At 40.8% G+C, this 8,461-nt stretch overlaps 1 non-coding gene across 1 annotated transcript; it reads left to right on the top strand.

Moving 5' to 3' along the window:
* Nucleotides 1–5,435: 5,435 nt before the first annotated feature.
* LOC119623774 (U2 spliceosomal RNA) lies at nt 5,436–5,618 on the top strand. The gene has a single exon (XR_005239822.1). It is a non-coding gene; the product is annotated as a U2 spliceosomal RNA (small nuclear RNA).
* Nucleotides 5,619–8,461: the final 2,843 nt, after the last annotated feature.

Below are 8,461 nucleotides of genomic sequence, written 5' to 3' on the forward strand. Positions count from 1 at the left end.
TCATTTTTCTTCAGATTTTAATTCCCAAAGAAAGGGAAAGATTCAATGAAGCAGAAAATCTCCCTGATATAGAAAAGATCACCAACCATCCCTATCTGAGCAGAGACCAAGTCTACAAATAGTTGACAAATTGTCTGAGTTTTGGTCAATTCATTTTTTTTAAATTATACTTTATGTTCTGGGATACTTGTGCAGAAAGTGCAGGTTTGTTACATAGGTATTCACATGCCATGGTGGTTTGCTGCACCTATCAACCCGTCACCTACATTAGGTATTTCTCCTAATGCTATCCCTTTCCTATTCTCCTACCCCCTACAGGCCCGGGTGTGTGATGTTGTCCTCCCTGTGACCAGTGGAGTGTTAAAGTCTCCCACTATTATTTTGTGGGAGCCTAAGTCACTTTGTAGGTCTCTAAGAATTTTCTTTATGAATCTGGGTGCTCCTGTATTGGGTGCATATATATTCAGGATAGTTAGCTCTTCCTGTTGTGTTAATCCCTTTACCATTAGGTAATGCCCTTCTTTGTCTCTTTTGATCTTTGTTGGTTTAAAGTCTGTTTTATCAGAGACAAGGATTGCAACCCTGCTCTTTTTTTTTCTTTCCATTTGCTTGGTAAATAGTCCTCCATCCCTTTATTTTGAGCCTATGTGTGTCTTTGCATGTGAGTTGGGTCTCCTGAATACAGGACACAGATGGGTCTTGAATTGTTATCCAATTTGCCAGTCTGTGTCTTTTAATTGGAAAATTTACCCTGTTTACAGTTAAGGTTAATATTGTTATGTGTGAATTTGGTCCTGTCATTATGATGCTAGCTGGTTATTTTGCCTGTTAGTTGATGCAGATTCTTCACAGTGTCAACTGTCTTTACAATTTGGTATGTTTTTGTCATGGCTGGTACCAGTTTTTCCTTTCCATATTTAGTGCTTCCTTCAGGAGCTCTTGTAAGGCAGGCCTGGTGGTGACAAAATCCCTCAGCATTTGATTGTCTGCAAAGGATTTCATTTCTCCTTAGCTTATGAAGCTAAATTTGACTGGATATGGAATTCTGGGTTGAAAATTCTTAAGAATGTTGAATATTGGTTGAAAATTCTTTTCTTTAAGAATGTTGAATATTGGTTAAAAATTCTTTTGTTTAAGAATGTTGAATATTGGCACCCACTCTTTTCTGGCTTGTAGGGTTTCTGCTGAGAGATCCTCTGTTTGTCTGATGGGCTTCCCTTTGTAGGTAACCCGACCTTTCTTTCTGGCTGCCCTTAATATTATTTCATTCATTTCAACCTTGGTGAATCTGATGATTATGTGTCTTGGGGTTGCTCTTCTCAAGGAGTATCTTTGTGGTGTTCTCTGTATTTCCTGAATTTCAATCTTGGCCTATCTTGCTAGGTTGGGGAAGTTCTCCTGGATAATATCCTGAAGAGCGTTTTCCAACTTGGTTCCATTCTCCCTGTGACTTTTAGGTACACCAATCAAACGTAGGTTTGGTCTTTTCACACAGTCCCAAGTTTCTTAGAGGCTTTGTTCCTTCTTTTTCATTCTTTTTTCTCTTGTCTGCATGCTTTATTTCATTAAGCTGATCTTCAGTCTTTGATATCTTTTCTTCTACTTGATTGATTCAACTATTGATACTCGTGTGTGCTTTACAAAATTTTTGTGCTGTGTTTTTTAGCTCCATCAGATCATCTATGTTCTTCTCTAAAGTGGTTATTCTAGTTAGCAATTCCTCTAACCTTTTTTCAATGTTCTTAGCTTCTTTGCATTGGGTTAGAACATGTTCCTTTTGCTTGGAGTAGTTTGTTATTACCCACCTTCTGAAGCCTACTTCTGTCAATTCATCAAACTCATTCGCCATCCAGTTGTGTTCCCCTGCTGGTAAGGAGTTGTGATCCTTTGGAGAAGAATAGGTGTCCTAGTTTTTGGAATTTTCAGCCTTTTGACGTTGTTTTTTACCTCATCTTTGTGGATTTATCTACCTTTGGTCTTTGATTTTGGTGACCTTCGAATAGGGTTTTGGTATGGACATCATTTTGGTTGATGTTGATGCTCTTCTTTCCCATTTGCTAGTTTTCCTCCTAACAGGCCCCTCTGCTGCAGTTCTGCTGAAATTTTTCTGGAGGTCAACTCCAGACCCTATTTGCCTGGGTGTCACCAGCAGAGGCTGCAGAACAGCAAAGATTGCTGCCTGTTCCTTCCTCTGGAAGCTTCGTCCCAGAGGGGCACCCGCCAGATGCCGGCCAGACCTCTCCTGTATGAGGTATGTCTTGACCTCTGCTGGGAGGTGTCTCCCAGTCAGGAGGCATGGGGGTCAGGGACCCACTTGAGGAGGCAGTCTGTCCCTTAGCAAAGCTTGAGCGCTATGCTGGGAGATCCTCTGCTCTCTTCAGAGCTGGTAGGCAAGAACGTGTAAGTTGCTAAAGCTGTGCCCACAGCTGCCTCTTCCCCCAGGTGCTTTGTCCCAGGGAGATGGGTGTTTTATCTGTAAGCTCCTGACTGGGGTTGCTGCCTTTCTTTCAGAGATGCCCTGCCCAGAGAGGAGGAATCTAGAGAGGCAGTCTGGCTACAGCAACTTTATGGTGCTGTGGTGGCCTCCACCCAATCCAGACTTCCTGTTGGCTTTGTTTACACTGTCAGTGGAAAACCGCCTACTCAAGCCTCAGTAACGGCGGATGCCCCTCCCTACAACAAGTTTGATGGTCCCAGATAGACATCAGACTGTCTGCTGGCAGCAACAATTCCAAGCCAGTGGATCTTAGCTTGCTGGGCTCTATGGGGGTGGGATCCACTGAGCAAGACCACTTGGCTTGCTGATTTCAGCTCCCTTTCCAGGGAGTGAATTGTTCTGTCTAGCTGCCATTCCAGGTGCCACTAGGGTATGAGAAAAACATCCTGCAGCTGACTAGGTATCTGCCCAAATGGCCACCCAGTTTTGCACTTGAAACTCAGGGCCCTGGTGGTGTAGACACCCGAGGGAATCTCCTGGTCTATGGGTTGTGAAGACCATGGGAAAAGTGTAGTATCTGGGCCAGAGTGCACCATTCCTCATGGCACAGTCCCTCAGGGCTTCCCTTGGCCAAGGCAGGGAGTTCCCAACCCCTTGCACTTCCCTGGGTGAAGCGATGCCCCACCCTGCTTTGGCTCACCCTCCATGGGCTGCACCCACTGTCTAACCAGTCCCAGTAAGATGAACTGGGTACTTCAGTTGGAAATGCAGAAGTCACCTGCCTTCTGCATTGATCTCTCTGGGAGCTGCAGACTGGAGCTGTTCCTGTTCTGCCATCTTGCCAGCCACACTGTCAATTCATTTTGTAAGAGTCACCTCCTGAATGTGTAGGTTTTGCAGTCACTGGATCAGCCATGCAGTCAATTCAATTCAGTCTCAGAAGGCATAGAGATTGAGTGTTTTAAAACTTTTTTTTTTTAACCTTCCCAACATGGGCAGTCTTTACGTTGAACAATTTCCAACACAGAAACCACAATTTATGAAAAGCTCTGCAGGCATTAACCTTGTTGCATCCCCTTTCTTGCTGTATGATTTCCTTTTCACCTTCAAGTACTTAAAAAGCACATTTGCCCTTGTTACTAGAAAAACTAATGTTGGGCAATTGATTAGAATCTTTACTAATCTTCATGTTTCCTGAATTCATATTAACAGAAGAGTGAAAAACCAATGGCCTCATTTGAGGTCATTCCAAATAAAGCCTCATCTTCATCTTACCATTTGAGCACTCAGTTTAAGAGCAAAATTCATCACAGAGCAGAAAAAAGGGCAAGTTTTAGCTGTTAAGCTTCAGGCTGACTTGATCCGAAATAAATGCTTTGTAATCTCTCTTTAAACAAAAGCTTTAGTTTCTGTAATCCTCTTCTTTATCTATTCCTATGAAGCCTCCTGAGGCTGAAGCTGCTGTTCACGTCATTTTTATAAACAGCCTAGATCTCTGCCCACAAATTGCATTCCAAGGGTGATGGCAGTGGTGTCGATTTAGCTCAAGGCTCAAGTGTCATGAGTCATGTTTCCCTCCCTTTGGAGACACTTGCCCAAGCAATCCCAAGCATCTTCTGCTTGTTTTCTCATTGCACAGACGTCCTGTTACTGAGCATCCATTCAGCCAAGAACCCTGGCTCATTAAAGCATGACTAAAAGACTATTGTGTCTGTCTGCACCTTCTGTTCTTGAAAAGCCTTCCATTTGGTGTGTAAATACTCACTGTGCCACATTGCATTCAGGGCTCCATCCAAAGCCTGGTGCCTTTGACAGGGTCCTTCAGTGCCTGTAAATTTCCACTGCATTTCCTAAAGGAAACAGCAAGGAGACTTAGGGCCCATGACATCAAACTGATGGTCTTAGGAATGATGATCTAACCATAATTGAAATGGCTTACACTGGCTGAGTCACCATGGACTTTCAAACAGGTATCTGAAGATACATGTTGTTAAAAACCTTCATGTGGAGGCAATGAAAAGCTATACTTCAAATAAATGGCAAAAAATAACAATAAAAACATAGCTCTGTGCATAAATGTTAGAAAAAATATCCACCATTTGCTGTACTTCTTATAGCAGAGCCATGTGTGCTCCCGCCTGAGTGCAACACACATGCACCCTACACACAAGGACCCTTTCCCAATAGCTGCCCTTCTACCTTCTTACGAGCTCAACTTCTAGCTATTTGCATGAGAAAAACAATTTCTGGGTAAATCCTCACAAGACTGACTTGGACTTAGAACCTGGGTCAGACTCATTGCTAAAATAGAAGCCATAGCTGGGAATAAAGAGATCTGGATTCTTAAGTAGTGCCTAGTTAATGAAAGGGGCATGGGGCTATTGAATTAAACAGATCTTGATTTAAATCCCCCATATGTTATTTATTAATTGTGTTAATAAGCAAGTACTTAAAGTTTGAGTCTCACTTTCCTCTTATATATAAGGCTTCCTGAAGGCATTAACAGTGATTTATATGAAGTGGCCAATACAAAGTAAGACCTCAATAAATGGTGAGCACCTTCTTTTATGTGCTACTCTTATTTTTATTGGACAAGGTATGCAACCTCTTTGGGCCCCAATTTCTTTCTCAAAGAATCAATTCTAGTGCTCAAAGATTCAGAACTCAGTGCTTACACTTTGGGAAGGAGGACTGATGTAAAAAATCAGGATTTTCTGGACAAGTTGATGAATCTCCTCCCTCTCTTTGGTGTCCTTGAATGAGTGGTAGATGGATAAAAGGCCGATGTCCACATATGCGCATATGCTAATAAAGTGAGGTGGGATGATGGTAAGGCCTTAAAGTAGACAGTATAAAACCTCCACTTTTGTCTTGGCCTTCTCTATTTCCCTCGCTTACTCACTCTATCTCCTTCTGTCTCTCCCTTTCTCCAAATGCCAAATGTAATCTCAACCTTAAATTTCATAAAACCATTAATGCCCTTGTAAAACGACATACAATTGCTTCTCGGCCTTTTGGCTAAGATCAAGTGTAGTAAAACGACATACAAACCTAAGTTATTATTGTTAACTATGTAATCATTCTTGCAGACATACTTTTAAGTCAGTGTCTCAGATCTTCCTTGGTTGTAAACTACATTCAACTCTGTATTTTCCTAGAAAGCAGTAATTGAAGAAAAGTTAATGCTCTCAGAGGGCTTTATTTAGCAAATACAGGGTAAAGGAATCATGTCTTTTTGCATCTGGGGAGTTTTCTGAAAATTCTCTTTTCCATACCCATACTTGATTTGTATTAGACAATTTCATCTCTTACTCAGAAAAATGGCAGGGTTTTCACACTCTGCCCTAATTTGTAAAAGTTTCAAAAAAGCTTTAAAAATGAGAGTAATTTTGTGAAGATTTTCTTGACTGCCATTAGAAAAATTAACTTCCTACAAAAGAAACAAATGCAGCTGTACCCAAAATGGCATCGTTTTAAAAACTGTGCATATACAGGGACTCTCTTGGTCCTTTATTATAGATAAAGGATAATAGAATTGAAATGGGATTAATCAGTGTGTATATGTGTATTCTGTTTTGAGTTTATCAACTATCAACTGGCGTCTTTCTTTTTGTAAGGTGATCAATCTGTACTAAAATTGCCTTCAAAAAACATTAATTTGTCTGGCTCAAACATTGGAATTTTCATTCTTTCTCCTACTGATTTTAGTAACTACAGTAACAAACTGGTATCTTAGGCTGCCTGCAGTTCCTCACCTTATGGATATTTCCAAAAAGGGTGTTAACTTTGAGTTAGCAAGGTGCATCTCTAGAGCAAGTCTAATAGTAAGTAATCATAGAGTAATATCCATTAACATTCCATATTCTATTGGTTAGAAGCAAGTCCCAGGTCCCACTCACGCCAGGAGGCAGGGGGTATGAGGGTGGAGTCCACCTTAGAATATATCCACCACAATTAGTATAGAAGACAAAATCCTGGATGGGGTTAAAGGACCCTTCCGGAGTAATCAATACCCTTCAGTAAGGCAAGATTTGAGGTGGTGGTAGAGATAATAATGTGGCCAGTCCAGAGGTGCTCATACCTGGCACATCATTGAACTCATATTTTAAAAGTATTTGCTCCTTGTTTATTTAGAGAAAAAATGAAGACATTTGAGGGGAGAAAAGAAGAAAAAAAGAATGCTGAAGACAATAGTCGTGTTTGGACATGTGCTTATTTAAATAAATCCTTGCGTTTAACTTCCACCCTCTAAAGAAGCTGGTCTAGTGATCATCTGCTGTTACTCAGCTATGTTCCCCATGGCTTCTCCATCCTAACCCAGAAGCAGACTATAACATTATTCCTTTTAACTACAAATAATACTCATTCTAAGAGAAATTTTGGTAAATTTAATTTTCTCTCTTTCCATTTCTAGTGATACTCTAGCAGTGTCTAACATATCAATTTCTAAGTAAAAGACTGTACCCTTAATTGGGCTATGCTTTCATATTCATATGGCAGTCTTCAAACTCGGCAATGTGAAAGAAATAAGGTGGGTAGTAGTCTTAAACACTATTAGGGTTTTTTTTTTTTTTTTTTTTGGTTTGGTTTTTGTTTTGTTTTGTTGTTGTTGTTGTTTTCTGAAACACCGCCTAGGACAGCTTTTAGCTCCATAGGTCTAGGCTGTTTCAGTGACCCAGAAATCATGCCAAAAGAGTATCAGCTTCATTGTTAACATAGTCGTAATAGTCTCCTAATTGTCTCAAATTTAAAACTACTAAGAATTTTCTTTGGAAACAAAACAAATAAATATCCCCTAATCGATATGCATAATGTTGTAAAATTATAGTGTGAAGATGATCAACTTGTCTCTTGGACATTTATGGCAACCACTTTTTATGGCTCTTTCCTGGGGTTCCCATGCAGGCTGTGGTTCCTGGGTCATTTCTCTCCTCCCCTATAATTACCATTCCATCAAAGGGGATTATCCTCACCCCTCCTTTGACTCCTTACCCTACTGCTATATGGTATCAGTTTCAGATATTGTTGACAAATGCTGTGATTTCAATAACAACATCCTGATAATGACAATTTTATTAGTCTGCTAAGACTTCCAGAACAATATACCACAGACTGGGGAGCTCAAACAATAGGGATATATTTCTCACAGTTCTGGAGGCTGGAAGTCCAGGGTCAAGGTGGCAACCAGTTTGGTTTCTCCTGAGACCGCTCTCCTAGGCGAGCAGGTGGCCACCATCTTACTGTGTCCTCACATGGTCTCTCACCTATATGAGTGCACCCCAATGCCTTTCTCTCTTCTTATGAGAACACCAGTTCCACAGAATCAGGGCCCCATCCTTATGATCTCATTTTACTTTCACCACCTCTTTAAATATCCTATCTCCAAATACAGTCATACTGGGAATTGAGGCTTCAACATATGAATTTGGTGGAGGGGGCACAGTTCAGCCAATAGCAACCATCTTTCCAACAAATTTGATTACAATTATTCAGGCTTTACTTGAATAATCCATTTTACTTCATACTCTTGACAACTCCCTTATTAAAAAAATTTTAATCCCCCTCAGTTTCTGCAACACTACCCCTTCCTAGTTCTGCTTATTTTCTTGGCCACTCCTACTCATTTTCCACCCAAATTTCTCCTCTCACACCTTCCCCTAACTGTTGCTAATTTCTGTGCTCAATCCCAAGCCCTGTTCTTATCTTACTTAAAATGATTTCCCTATGGCAGAGCACATTAATGATGCCACAGCTTCAACCATGATCTATTTGCTACAGACACACAGTCATAACTCCAGCATAGACCTTCTCTTGTTCCTAAAATTATGAGATTCACTTTGTGCTGAACATCCTGGGACACAGTAGGCATGCAATCTATACTTGTAAATTCATTCACTCATCCATTCTTCCCAAAATTATTCACTGATCACTTGCTAAATAGAAGGCACTGCTTTAAGTGCTTGGGATATGTCATTAAACAGAAGAGACCAAGATCCTTGTCCATAGGGAGCTTCCATTCTAGCA

The sequence above is a fragment of the Chlorocebus sabaeus genome, chromosome 10, assembly GCF_047675955.1.
Source record: "Chlorocebus sabaeus isolate Y175 chromosome 10, mChlSab1.0.hap1, whole genome shotgun sequence".
NCBI lineage: Eukaryota > Metazoa > Chordata > Mammalia > Primates > Cercopithecidae > Chlorocebus > Chlorocebus sabaeus.